The sequence below is a fragment of the Ochotona princeps genome, chromosome 10 (assembly GCF_030435755.1).
Source record: "Ochotona princeps isolate mOchPri1 chromosome 10, mOchPri1.hap1, whole genome shotgun sequence".
Taxonomy (NCBI): Eukaryota; Metazoa; Chordata; class Mammalia; order Lagomorpha; family Ochotonidae; genus Ochotona; species Ochotona princeps.
The window spans coordinates 1888322-1903088 of record NC_080841.1 but is presented as its reverse complement, the minus strand read 5'-3'; the positions used below and the strand labels follow the sequence as shown (position 1 = coordinate 1903088).

Genomic DNA, 14767 nt, shown 5'->3' with positions numbered 1-14767 from the left:
ACCATTTGGATTGGCCACAGAAAGTGACAAGTAAAGCAAAGACATCATAGCTCCTGTCACTGTTGTCAATTACAAAAGGGAAGAAAGCTCTCCAGCCCAACCCCCAGCCCACCCGGCTCTGGTCAGCACTCAGCGCTGCGCAGCGGAGTGGCAGGACACTCACTCAGGTACTCTCACACCTCACGCGCGGCAGGTCACAGCCTGCTCCCTCCAAGGGACAGCCAAGACTTCTGCTACTCCCAGAACTAGTCAGAGGGTGCTGGTGGCGGACAGAAACAATTCCAGAACTGATAGGAGGACTCCAAAAGTTAAAGTTGCAATCTAAGAATGTCTCCTCTATCGCTTCTCGGCCTTTTGGCTAAGATCAAGTGTAGAATGTCTCCTTAAATACAATGGCAAGCCTTTCGTCGTCCTTTGGCAATATTCTCACATTTTCTTGAAGCAGCATTCTGCATACACAGAACAAAACCCAGCTAAACTCCTAACCTGGGTCTGAGGGGGCGACTTCAGTGACACGGCGGCTCATTTTTCAACAATTTAAGTTTTATCCTATCAGAGGGAGAAGACAAAAATAGCAAGGAAATTCATTGAATAAGGATAAAACCCTGGATAATTGGAGCAAGCTGCAACATTGCCCAGGGCTGTCCACTTAGCAGGAAGTTTTGCACAAATCAAGTAACAGCAAAGATAAATGAACATCACCAAAGTCAGAAACGATTAGTATTTGGAATACAGTGATACAACTTACAGAAGCAGAGTTAACAGCTGAATCCTCCCCCAGTGAAAATGAACTCATTCACCATTCATGTGCACACTCATTGCCCTGGCCACACCTCCCCGATGGCAGGCAGGCAGGATGCCCAGCTGACAGGAGACCGGGCACAGACCTCACCTTCCAAGCTACTGGATCCTCAAGGGGGCAGCCACGATCTGGGGGGCACCTCTGATCTGAGGAATGCCCCTCCACGCCTGCGACAGTCCTCAAAACACCTTTCCAGCCTGTTAATTGCCAATTCCAACATTGTCTATGGATCTTCTGATATTCATAATCATTTAAGTATTAAAATAACTCTAAAAGACTTGGATTATTTTCCTACTGAAAGACCCGTGACAGAATAATCCTGCTCCTCTCCCCAGCAAGATGTCCACAAGCCACTCCTGAGAGCCTGGGGACCTGTTCCTTCCCGGGATGAAGGGACTGCCCAGAGGTTCTTCAGATGGGAAAATTATTCTGGCTTTGCTATGTGGTCCAGGGGCCTGGCAAGAGGATCAGAGAGAGAGAAGACACTCACTCCAGGAGCAGTGGAGAGCTGCGTGTGGCAAGCAGCCCTGGCACGGTCACGGCAGGGACGGGGAGGAAGGGCACACTGCCCGAGCACCTCTGGCACTCCCAGAACTGCAAGACAGGAAGTTAGCATTGTTCCACATCACTAAGCCTGTGGTAGTTCATTACAGCTACAAGAGCCAATCGCCGCAATACTGCTCTATCAAGATCTGTAAACCTACCAGGCATGCCACAATCGACACAATAGTCGGAACCTGTGTCCACGCAAACCCAAGGAAAAGTCCCAAGCCTGTAGGAACTGCTGGCTCCTCTTATATGCTGGTTATTCATTCTTGGGTCTAGATGCTGAAAACATTGCTATAAAACAATGTGCTATTAGTTAATATTTCTAAAACTATTATTAAAAGGTATTGAGATCATGTATTTTAAAAGCTCTTCACTGGCATAATGAAGATGTGGTCGGCTGATCAGGCACAGCCACAGAGAAGTACTTGCTAGGGAATCAGAAAACTCTCTGGGGTCACCATTTTGTCATTTCCATACCTAAGAATGTACAGAACACACAAAGAAAATTCGGGGCCTGAATGGCTAAAGTTTATTTTTCCACACTGTATCTTTCTAAAGATAAGATGCTTAAGTGCCAAACACACTACTAATTCTAACAGTTCTACCCGGAACATCTGGGATAACGATTTTCTGCTAGTGGGATGCCTTGAACAGATTTCTGTATAACTGGGCAAGACTTCAGTCAGCCCACTATCACCTGCAGCTCTCACGCCCCACACAGCTGTGGTAGGAATACAGTTTGTGGCTGTAGATCTGCTGAGAGCTTGACGCTCAGTGCGAGTACAACTGTCCATAGCAATGTGGTGACACATCCTGCCAAGAGCGTCATCAGTCTCAGCACCACGCCCCTCCGAGAGGTGTCCTGGTCAAATAAGCTTCCCGGAGGACTCACTGAGGCCGCAGGTTCCTATGTGAGCTTCCTGAGACCTTGCTGATCATCCCGCCTACCTCTGCACTCAGAGGGAAGCCACCTGCACTGCCCCCAGCCCACCTCTGCACTCAGTGCTCAGAGGGAAGCCACGTGCACTCCCCCCAGCCCACCTCTGCGCTCAGAGGGAAGCCGGGTGCACTGCCCCCAGCCCACCTCTGCACTCAGCGCTCAGAGGGAAGCGCCGTGCACTCCCCCAGCCCACCTCTGCACTCAGTGCTCAGAGGGAAGCCACGTGCACTCCCCCCAGCCCACCTCTGCGCTCAGAGGGAAGCCGGGTGCACTGCCCCCAGCCCACCTCTGCACTCAGCGCTCAGAGGGAAGCGCCGTGCACTCCCCCCCCCCCCCGCCCCTGTCTGCACCTTGGAAGTATGTCCTGCTGCAAACTTGGCCTTCACCTGGACCTGCCTCAGCCACTTAGGACTGCCCTGTGCACTTACTATGTGTGCAGGTGACACCACTCCAGCAGAGTGCATGAACTCAACCAACACGGATCGGAATGTAGCAAACAATCCTTCAGAAAACCCAGAAATACACTCTTGGGCAATGAAAAATCCAAAAAATACTGAATAGAACCAACAAATGATGCATTAAACAAAGAGAAAAGAAAAAAAAAGAGCTCATCTGCTTCTAAGTGTTTATTCCCGAAAAAGAGGTTCTGTTAAATGTCCCAAGATGAAGAACTCTTTTCTATGTTCCTTGACTACAAAATAAGAAAACTGCACAAGACCTCTGGTCAATGGTTTATGAGCCACAGAACAAAGTGGTTATTGACAAAATGAGAAAACTATGAGGAAAGAAAGTTGGCATCCTGTCTCTGAAAACAACAGAAAGCCCTAAGCAGGACCAACAAAGTGAACTTTGAAGGCCGAGGAACACCGGCAGGTGCCTCTTCCCGCCAGAGCAGTGACTAGGGGTCAGAGCGAAGGTCCAAGCTGGGTGCCAGACTACATGGGAGCGGAGGAGCTCCAGCTCAGGCAGGCCAGAAGCCTGGGTGTGCTGGAAGAGCGAGCGCAGAGGGTCTGGACAGGATAACGTGGGAGGCGCACATTTGGTAAGAGGGATAATGACAATAAACAATGCCAGACCTCATACAGCATCCCAGTCTCTAAGGAAAGGGGGCGGGGAGACGAAGAGGAAAGGCTGTGTGATGCTCAGGACCCCCAGAGGAAAGTGAATCCATAACCTCCTGCTTCCTGTCAACCCTTCCCAGAGGCCAGCTGGGGATGGGTGGAGCATTTTCCTTGTTTGGCACAAAGGAGGTGACAACCAGCAATGCAACGCCTTGGGCCAGAGATGGCAAAGTCCTTCCTAAGCAAGGCTCCACTGGAAAGCACTGCCCTGAACAGGAGACAACAAAGACCTTCCTCCTCCCAGCACTGCGCCCAGTGTTCTGTAAGCTGGGGTCCCACTAGCTAAGCAAGGTGCCTGTGGCAGAAAACCAGCTCACGGCTGAGAGTCACAGCAGGTCTACATGGTGACAAAGCCCTGCTCTTTCCACCGGTCATGATAAAGCTGTGCTACCCACACCAAGCAGGATCAGAGACCTTGGCAAACACTCGGCCCCATCACAGGCTACAGAAAAGGGGACGAACACCGGACTGATGGAATCACTGTTTGCCTTGGCGACCAGCGTGTTGCTGGTGACCGGGGCAGATTAGCAGCTTTATTACAAAGAACACAGGAAGGGTTGATTAGGAAGCGGAATGGGCACAGAGGTTTTCACATGTGCTTTCAATCAATCTGACACTGGGGTGGGCACTGTAGGCAGGGCCTACTGACAGTACTTGGGATACCTGTGCCCCCACATCAGAGGGCCTGCTTCCAGTCCTGCCCACTCTGCACCCCATCTTCCTCCCCACTATAATGCCCCTGCAGACGCTGGTTCAATTCCGTGGGGGACTGTCACCTCCTGGATGGACTTCTGCCTTCCCGGCTTCAGCCTGGCCGACACTGTTGTAGGCACCTGGGGAGTGAACCAATGGTTGCGTGATGTCCTGCAACTCCTCTTGCTCTTTCAAATAAATAAAACAAACAAATAAATAAATAAATAAATTCAATGATGAGAGGCTGCATTCTGAAGGGACTGTTCGGCTGTAAAACAAGCTTGAGTTCAATTGGGGCTTGGGGCAGACCAGTGGACCGAGCACACGGGGTGTGTGTCGGAGATGACAGCGTAGCTTCAAGTGCCAGCACAGACTGAGGAAGAGTCTTGGCGAATGAGACCAAAGAAGGTGTTCTTTCCCAGAAAGAGCAATCTGACAAGGCCTTGAGGACAGGCTTTCCAAGCCCAATAACACAGCAAGTTTTTAACAATGAGAACATCAAAACCACAGCATGGAGCTGATAATACACCACTAAGCAGTGAGCCCAGACCCTGCGCAGGTGCTCCGCATGAAGCCACAGAAGCTGAGAGGAAGCAAGTTAGGCTGTCTGGCATCAGCCGGTGCAGAGCTCCGAGCACGTTTACAAATCTGAACAAGGCACACGCAGTGTCACCACAAGACAGGACACACAGCAGGAACGAAGTAGTGGTGCCCCTTGTGCCCTCAGATCCCACCCGCAGCACGTGGCAGCAGCCAGGCAAGACACACAGTGGTGCCTCCATTGCATGGCGTGTGCAAGGAGCCTGCCTTGTGCAGTGCGGGATCTCTAAGATGCAGCAAGGAGCACAGCAGACAGGCTTCGGGATGCACCTCATCGGGCATTCTCTGCCAAGTCATGCCAAGAGGATGGGCATTTCAGTACATGACCAGAGCCGTGCTGAGGTGCAAAGACCATGATGCCACCTTCAACCCCTGCGCCCCTGGCTAGCTGATCCCCAGGGGCTGTTGCACACACGACCTGGGATGTAAGGGGATCCAAGCAGCTCACAGACTCCTCACACCCCCTGCCTCCACCCTCCTAACAGACCTGGCCATTCTGGGGACAGGACACAAAAGATGGTCAAGCCCAGTAACACGCAGCAAGGTGTTACTGCACATGGCTGCCTGTTCCCTCTTCCTGGACATCAGTGGTAGAAAAGCAAAGTGAATTTCAACCTCAGAAATGTAACTTACATATCTTTGGGCATTTTAATAAAAGCTAACATAAGATTTCAGATTTCTCAGAAATTTTTATCTTATTATGTAAGTATTAATAAGGCAAACAAAAACAGCAGAAAGTTCCCTGCTTTCTTCAGACTAAGTATGGAACATTTTTAATGAATACATGGCTTGAATAGCTTTATTTCCTGCTTGTAATGTTGAAAAAAAGCCTCATTAAAAGAGAAAAACTGCACGTGGGGGCAACATGATGTTCTCACAAAATGGAACAAAAGTGCTGTTCTTCCCGGGGCAGACTGGGACATACCCACACACAGCTAAGCGAGCTCAGGAAATGTTGTGGTGGGAGTCCAGCATCCTGCAAGGCACTTCAGCAACACTCAGGAAAATACCCATGTTGAAGGGATGAAAATCACAATGCCTTCCTGTCAAAGCCCCCTCGAGGCTATGGGCTAATTAAAACAATATGCCAGGAGTCCCACCAAAACTCAAGCCTAGGTGTGTTTACGGATTAACAGCTCTCAAGCCTAACATGTTTCTCTCTCTCTCTCTCTCTCTCTCTCTCTCTCTCTCTCTCTCTCTCTCTCTGTGTGTGTGTGTGTGTCTGTCTGTCACACACACACACACACAAAACCCCTAAGGAGTCTAGGCCAATGTCGATATTCACGCTCAGTTGTCTTGGTTTTTGTTTGGTTTGAGAAGAAACGACAGGAGAGACGAAGGTTGGGCTCAGTGCCGTCCACATGTGTGCACAGATGCGTTCAATCAAATACTTACAATGCCTCCTAAATCAACCCTTAGATGAAGCTAGTCCTCTCCTTCTGCTAAGCTGGCACTGGGGCATGCCAAAACTTCACATTATTGCTTGAAGTCTTCTCAACAAAAGATAGTTTAACATATTGCAAACTTGCTATGCTATGAGCCTAAAATGCACATAATTCATGAGTTATGGAATACAGGAAAAAGCAAGGTAAAGTGATTTTTAGACAATCCTGCTACTTTGGGGATTAGCATTTGGGGATGGGCGGGATATTTATTATCAATTCTAGCAGTTTCTGAATCAAAACACTAGGACATGAATTCTAAGTACCATGTCTGTGCTGTTAGCCTTTAAGTTATCTGACTTCTCTAAGCTTTACTTTGTTACCTGTAATATGATAAAAAGATAGGAAAACATAAAACCTAAAAATATTACACATAGATTTACAGTATGGTGCAGTAAATAAAGCTAACTCACACCACCAACAAACACGTGTGGCCAGCGCCAAGGCACAGCACGCTGATCCTCTGCATGCACCACTGGCATCCCATACGGGCGCTGGTTCAAGTCCCAGGTGCTCCACTTCTGATCCAGCTCCCTGCTGATCCACTGGGAAAGCAGCAGAGGAAGGCTCAAGTCCTTGGGCCCCTGCACCAATGTGGGAGACCCAGAAGCAGCTCCTGGCTCCTGACTTGAGCTCTCTCATTCACTCTGTCTATCCCCCACTCTCATAACGCTTTCAAATTGCCGGAGTCCAGCTCCAGCTGAGTTCAGAACTCAAGAAGGGTGCATGGAATAGGCGTAGAGAAAATAAAAGGACCACTACAATTCCAGGACTCCGGCATCAAATAAATAAATCCTTAAGAAAAAAATGCAAGCTTAATGGATGCTCATTCCATACCAGCATTTGCTCCTTTCCCCCCAAGATACAATATATTTCCACATTCTGCTCAGAAAGAATAAGCACTTGCCAAGGAAAGCTGGAAAAACAGCACTGAAGTATTGGGGGCTCTCAGGGTTTGTGTCTTCCTTATTCCCATGCCAGTGACTGTGTCCCCAGCTCACTTTTCTGAGCTGGCCGTGGGCGTGGGCCAAGCAGCACTACCAGGCACAGACATGTGTGCCTCTGCCTGCCTGCAGGCTCTCATTCATGGTAGCGAGGGTCTGTTGCGCCTACTCTGCCAGCCCGGAGCCAAGGACAAGGTCATGATGGAGTTCACCACAGTCTCTGTCAAGGCCAGCCACCCCTCTCACTCCGGAGATGCGGATCCCTAGGAGACAGGTCACTCTGTTTTGTATGTGCGCTCCACACTCTCCTCTCCCACTCTGCTGAACTCACTGCTCACACACACAAGTATGCCGACTTCACAGATTCACGGTGAAGGCAACACACTTTAGCTGGCTAAAATCCATTAAAATAAAGATAATGGGAAAATTTGGAAAAGCAGTCATCTCTTGTTACCACAGGCAGGCTATAAGATCGCCCCTTCACTGTACAATCAAGATTCCCAAACCTGGGGGTGAAAATACCCTCTAAACTCTGCTGCCAAGTACAACACCCGGGGAAACACAGGACAGGATATGACAGCTCTAACCACAAACAGGAAATTAGACTTACTATGGCCCAGACCTAGGGACTGTGCAGGAAACTCAATCGATTTAATTTGGTTCTGCCATGTCTGATTTATGCAAAGGCTTCATGTTGGCTGAGGCTCTGGAAATGTGTCCCTCTTCACACAGCTGTGCCATTAATAATTTGCAGCTTGGAATCTGCGGTTAAGTGCATTTTTAAGAGGGTATTTGCGGCTAGCAAAGGTTTACACAATGATACACGGCAGTTGCTGGAACCAGAGTGAGGCTCACAACAGATTCCCAAGGAAGCCAAAGAGACGCAACACGTAAGAGAAGTCCAGACACGGCAGAGAAAGACAGGACACCGTTTTATAACGCCAAGCCCTTTGCCTATTTGCACTTTCTTTGAAACCAATTAGGACTGCTTGCTACTGGCCAAACAGTGAGCCCTCTACAAAAAAATGAATGATAGAGTTCTAGATCAACATTACTTGGGAAGTGGAGGGAGCCAGAAACACAGTAGAAGGGACGCAGAGAGGACATGGGAGAATAAGCGTTGACGCCCAAACACAGTAGAAGGGACGCAGAGAGGACATGGGAGAATAAGCGTTGACGCCCAAACACAGTAGAAGGGACGCAGAGAGGACATGGGAGAATAAGCGTTGACGCCCAAACACAGTAGAAGGGACGCAGAGAGGACATGGGAGAATAAGCGTTGAAGCCCAAACACGGTTTTTGCATTTCCATGGAAAACTTCCAGTCAGGGAAGATGCTTTCTGGGCCTCCAACTTGGAAACTAAAACAGGCTTCTTTGGAGTCTGATAAAATAACAACACAATGTCAGAAAATGGCAACGCGTTCTAAATTATCTCAGAATGTTGAACAGATGTCTTTTCATCAATCCATGTAGAATTCCTCAAAAATGTGCAGCATTTTACCAATGCAGATTAAAGAAAAGTGACCTGCCATCAGAGCTGGCAACTGGAGCCAGAGTCAAGCAGCACGTCACCTCATCCACAGAGCAGACTCTCCTCCAGAGAACAGTATACTTGGTTCATTTTCAGTATTTTTTTTTCTCGGAAGAGTTACACGCAGGCAGACAGATCTTCACCTGTTGGCGCACCCTGGAACGGCATGGCATTGGAGCTGGGCCAGAGCAGAAGCCTCAGTTGTTGAGCCACTGTCTGAGGCTCTCCCAGGATTAGCAGGGAACTGAACCCAAGTGCAGCGTCCTGGACACAGCCAGTGTTCCTGGGGATGCCAGACCTCAGGCGGGAGCTTAACCTGCACAGCACAACACAGTTCCGAAGTAGACTAAGTTACAAATAGAACCCTTCAAATCTGATTTTATCCCAGCAGAATCAACGACAGTAAATATTTTTGAGAACTGTCTTAAGATTTCTTTGTGTTAATGATGGGCTTCATTTTTCAAGATCAGTTTGCTGTCAGCCATAAATAGGAACATGTTACATTTGTCACACTGCAGAAACATCTTTTCTATTTGGCCTTCAAAACAGAACCCCTGGAGTCCTGAAGCAAGGTGAAAACATAAGGTCAAGTTTGGTTTTAACTATCTGCTCTGAGAAAGATACTAAAACACACACACACACACACACACACACACACACACACACACTGGCAGCAAGCATTTTGTCAAGCAGATAAGATAACCTGCACTCACACACCTCTTTTCCCATTTCTCATGTCTGATACGAGGTTCCTGCTGCAGGCGGCCCTGGAGACAGCAGCAACCCCTCCAGGGCCTCTGACCCACTCGGGGGTGCAGACTGCACTTCTGGTTCCCAGCTTGGAGCCATCACAGGCAGCTAGGGAATGAGCCAGCACACAGGAAAGAGCCTGTGCGCGCTCTCTCATTCACTCATTAACAAAAAAACAGGGAGAAGGGCCACGACTTAGTCAAATGTTTCCTCTGTTAGCAAACTGGACTTTGAGGAAAATCAGTAATTTGAAGCTGGTTTGACACATTTTTCCCACAAACCTAACAACTGAACAAAAGTAGAAAAGAAAAAATGCAATCCTACCGTACTTTCCTTTAACAAAATGGTCACCAATGAGGAAAAACCAAACCATAATCTACATGCACCCAAAGTAGAAAGGGTGAGTAGAAAAACTCCCCAATTCTTCACTGATATCCCCAACTGTTATTCTAAAAACTCTGTCTGGACAACATCTACACACCTATTACCAAGCAACTGCATTCCCAGATGTTTATGCAGGAGCAATGAAAACATACTTGCACAAGCATGCTCCTGAGACCCCCAAACCAGAAGTCACGTGACGGTGTAGCCCCAGAACGCAGAAGCCAAATGCGGTCTGTTCACAGAACTGAACACGAGCCCCTAATGTAGAGGGGATCCGCACCAGCAATGCCCTGAGGTCACACGCAGAAGAGCACACTTCAGGGTGTCCCCCTTTCAGGGTCCCGATGCAGGTGCCACACCGCAGGGCTGCCCGGGCAGGGAGGGGCGCCGAGGAGATGGATGGAGCAGGCAGGAACACAAACACTCCATCTCCACACACGTGTGCACCCAGACAGGCATGTTTTACAACATGTGAAATGCACCACAATTCATGTAACATCCAAATTAAAAGTCAGCAGGCCAAGTGGACAGTCCAAGAAAAAGATGCGGAAACCCCTGACAGAGCAGTGATGCCTGCTGACCACTGCAGTGGGTCACAGGTTCAGAAATTCCCACCAAGTCAGCTCAACTCCTGCTTTCCTGCCTACAAAGCTAGCTGGGGTAAGAAGGTAGAACTCTCCAAACCAACCCACTAAATGCCCAGCAGTACAGAGGGCAAAACGAGAGACAAGGCAAGGTACAACTCTGAGGAGCTCTTCAGAGAGAAACACACACCAGGTCCCTGCAGGAGGCCCTGCCACCTCCACTCCCCAGCCACAGGCTAGGACCAAAGATTTTTAAAAAACAGAGTTCATCTCCAAAAGGGGCTCTTCACTTGATTACATGGGGGAGGGTCAGGGAGGAATGAAACCTTGCATAATAAATAAATGATTAAAAAAAAAAAAAACAAATTAGGACCAGAAGTTCACTTACTCTCACTGCCTAGGGACAGAGTGAAAGCTGCCAGGATAAATCAGGGCAAGCAAACATCGCGGGGAGACCACCTCTGAAAGCAGGGAAGGCGCTGAGAGTTAGAGATCCGAAAGCCATGGAATAGGAAAACTTCCCCAACCTGGTAAGGAAATCCTAGCCATGTTTTTATCAAGGCCTTTAGGTAAACAGTTGGTTCATACTGCCTACAGTCAGGCACAGCCCCTCTCATGCTCCACTCCCCCAATCCCATGATGTCAGGTCCGAGAAAACCACACAGAATGTTCAATTTATCCAGCCCTGGAAGAGCAGCTGAACAGCAAAGGGTCCTCCCACAGGTGGAGGCAAAGAGCCCATCTCACAGCCAGCTGGAGGGGAGGGAGCTGCCCACACCCAGCAGGAGCCACAGGAAAGGAGAGCCCACAGGGGCAGAACTGCACTTGCTGGAGGACATCAGAGCGCTGGGCAGCAGCCTGCAGGGTCAGGGAGAGGGAAGGAGTGACCAGGAAGTGCCCCTGAGAAGCACCACAAGGCTGCAAGAGGACCCAGCTCCCACACTCCTCACTCCCACCTCCCTCTGCCCTTCAGTCTCCTGACAATGAGGGAAAGACAGAAACGAAGGCAGGAAAAGGCACCGGGGCTTTGGGAATCACACAAAGGAAGACTACAACTTAACTCCTGTAGTCGCAAATTTCATTCTTTCATTGAATCAGAAAGCTAAAAGAGCAACACACGTGGCACTCTCCTGGACCTGGAGCTGAACTGGCTACAAGTGAAACACACTTGGAAAGGGAATGTGGCCTCCATTCCTAACAGTAAACAACAAAATGCAGTACAGACGGAAAGCAGCAATTACTGTAGAAGTCTGTGAAGTGATATAAAAAGCAAGCACATTCTGGGAGGGATAAAAGCAGAACAAACATCCCAGTCAATTGTACAACACACACCTTTCACGCACGACACATCCAACACTCCTGATGGCACGGCAAACACACACACATGCATGACACCTCCAGCACACCTGTGGGCACGGCACACCGGCACACAAACACACAACACACGCAACACGCCTGCACGCATGGCACACCAGCACACACGTGATGCATCCAACATGCCTGTGGGCATAGCACACACGAGTATGACACATGCAACATGCCTGTGAGCACGGCACACCGGCACTCCGGCACACAAACACACAACACATGCAACACGCCTGCACGCATGGCACACCAGCACACACGTGACACATCCAACATGCCTGTGGGCACGGCACACCGGTTTCCCATCACACACCTGGGCCTCACTTCCCACTAAGCACAAGACATCATGACCCCTTCCTAGAGATGACCGCACGTGCGTGTGCTGCAGCCCTATGTGGAAACACACCCTGCTGCCCAGAAAAGGGCACAGGAAAGAAGTGGCCCCCAAACCTTGCCTGGCGCTTCCGCCACATGAACATTCCATGAGGGTGCTACTCCCCAAGGGCAGCCCTGGCTGCGGCAGCAGCTCTCTCCTCGCAGAGTGGAGGTGCACACCACCCTGTCAGTACCTCTCACTTCCCGCTCCCCTTCGATGTGTCCCATCCTCTGCCCACATGCAGCCAGGAACTTCTAACAAGCCCGGCCGGGCCAAGCTGCCCTCGGCGTTACACACGATTTCCACTAACCGAAAATGAACGAAGCCAAAGACGTGCAGACTTATCCCAGTCTCACACTCACCCCATTTTACCAGGCTTTCAAAACAATGCATCCCGAACAGAAACCTCGAACAGAGCAAGTTTCATCCTTGAGAGGACTTGTTTTAGTTACAGAAAAAAGTTTGGTAAAGAGACCTGTGTTTGCTTTGATTCACACCTTACTTCAGTAGAGTCCTTCTCACTGAGTGAAGGTGGCACACAGTCAATGCGGATGCCAGGGTCGTACAGCGGAAGGGCACACTGCTGCCACATCGGAAATCCGATGACAGCGGCTTAGCGGAAGACTGGGCCCTGAACACAAATGAACTAAATGCAGACAGGAGCCACGTCAGCTTTCCCTGACTGCTACCCGCATGATGGAGACAAAATCCATGACAACCTCCGAGAGGAAAACTGCAGTGAACTCACACAGAGCTTAAAAAGGAAAATCATCATAATAAATACAAACACAAGTGGCATACCGCCTACTAAACCATATGCTCTGAGCCACAATCAGGGTCACATATAAATACAACAGATTCCCCAGCGTTACACGTCAGTGTACTGAACAATCCATAGAACCTGAGGGGACGTGCCAGCCATCTGCCCCTGTTACTGGCATTGTCAATACCCATGGAGTACAAGGAGGTTGAGAAACACAGCTGACCTCTTTCAACAACCTTGGAGCTCTCAGCAGTCCTGCCTAATAAACACGTGTTCCCAATGACTGCCCCAATGAATAAGCCCCTTTCACGAGAGAGCTCACTGATCACTAACATCGGAGTTAAAAAGCACATACTTACCCAGGGGATGAGGAGGGCCACAGTACGCCCACGCCTCAGGCTACACTCATAATCAATTAGCTACATCAAATCCCCTTTTGTTTCCCTCCAGTAATTTTTTTGACCACCTGGTTACCTGACTCCTCTATCCCTGCCCCACCTGGCCTCCATCCAGAATTCCAGGCCCTTCCCAGACCCCTGGGGCCACCTCCCTGCAGGTGACCACTCCAGAACACCCTCAGCAAAGAGCGAGAGCAGGGTGCAACTCACTCAGTCAACGCAGACCCACCTGCCTCCGAGCCAGCACCCATCCTTGGCATCAGGAACCTGAACATTCTTTACTGAATTTTGGTTATTTCCACTTTTTTCAAAACATTAGTAATTTGTGAAATGGAGAATATCTAAGAAGCGACTTTCATGTCACCTTTGCTTCAAGTGTGGTCGAGCTGCCTCCCTCCCAAGCTTCATCCCAGATTGACTGTGGGTCCATCTAACTCATCCTAATTCTGAATGTTTTCTCCAATATTGTAAATTTCTGAATTCTCTGAAAGTGTTTTTACTGACACGTTCCCACCAGCATTTCCAATCACGACTTCACCAGTTGACCTGCTATGCCATGCCTCGCTCCAAAGTCCAGCGAACAGAACTGTCTCTGTCAAGAGTCACGGAGCACTGCCAAAAGGAATCACATGAACTCGCTACCTGGAGTCACCACCAGGTGACAACACTCAACCCCAAGTGCAACCAACCCTTTCCTCTCCGCTTCTCATGACCTCAAACCCGTAAGCGCAAACTTCAGACTCTCCTTCCGGCCCGATACTCCCTACTGTTTCCTGCTCATTCTCAGCCGAGGGGACAGGAAACTGCCGCCACGAACACCCTCCACAGCCCTCTTCATCATCTCCGTGTCCATTCTTCCCACCTTCCCGGGCACAGCAAACAGACAACGCATTCATGTTGCTCCTCCCTCCCGACACCTCGCCCTCCCGCACCCTGTGCAGCCCGCCCCGTCCCTCCCGTCCCTTCCCAGGCGTCCACCAATCTCCTCTGGCATTTCCTGCTTCACTGTTCCTCCTCCACTGCAGAGCCTGATCCTGCTGCTTCTGTAAGGTTTTTACTTAGAAGTCCCTCCGCCTCTGAGTAACAACTTACCTCCCAGTAGACTTCCTTGATGGGAGAAAACATTGACAAACACAGGTCCTTGTCTGGCAGCTTCAGCCCTGCGGTCATTCCGCAGCACGCGACCGAGAGCATGCCTCGTGGTGGACAGCAACTCGTCTCCATCACACACCAACATCGCTGCCCGACTCGTCAGCAAGCCTCTCACACCCTCTCCCTCCTCCCCAAGCTCCCCTTCTAACAGCCGTGCCCCCACACTCTACTTGAACTGCATTTTCTTCTGGCCTTGAAACTTGTTTGGATGAAATGATTAGTTTTGCTCCATGGGTGCACCCATTGCCGCCACAGGAAACTGTCCACAGCTCAAACTCCACTCTTAACACTTAGCTAAGGCTCGTTATCACATACTCTACAGTTTACTGAATATGACCCTACTAAGGAAACCACATGCAACTCAACTTGCAT

At 49.6% G+C, this 14767-nt stretch overlaps 1 protein-coding gene across 1 annotated transcript in view; it reads right to left on the bottom strand.

Annotated features, from left to right (window-relative positions):
* HMCN1 (hemicentin 1) overlaps positions 1 to 14767 on the bottom strand; it is a 366339-nt gene that overhangs the window by 331624 nt on the left and 19948 nt on the right. The gene's annotated exons all lie outside the window — the stretch shown is intronic.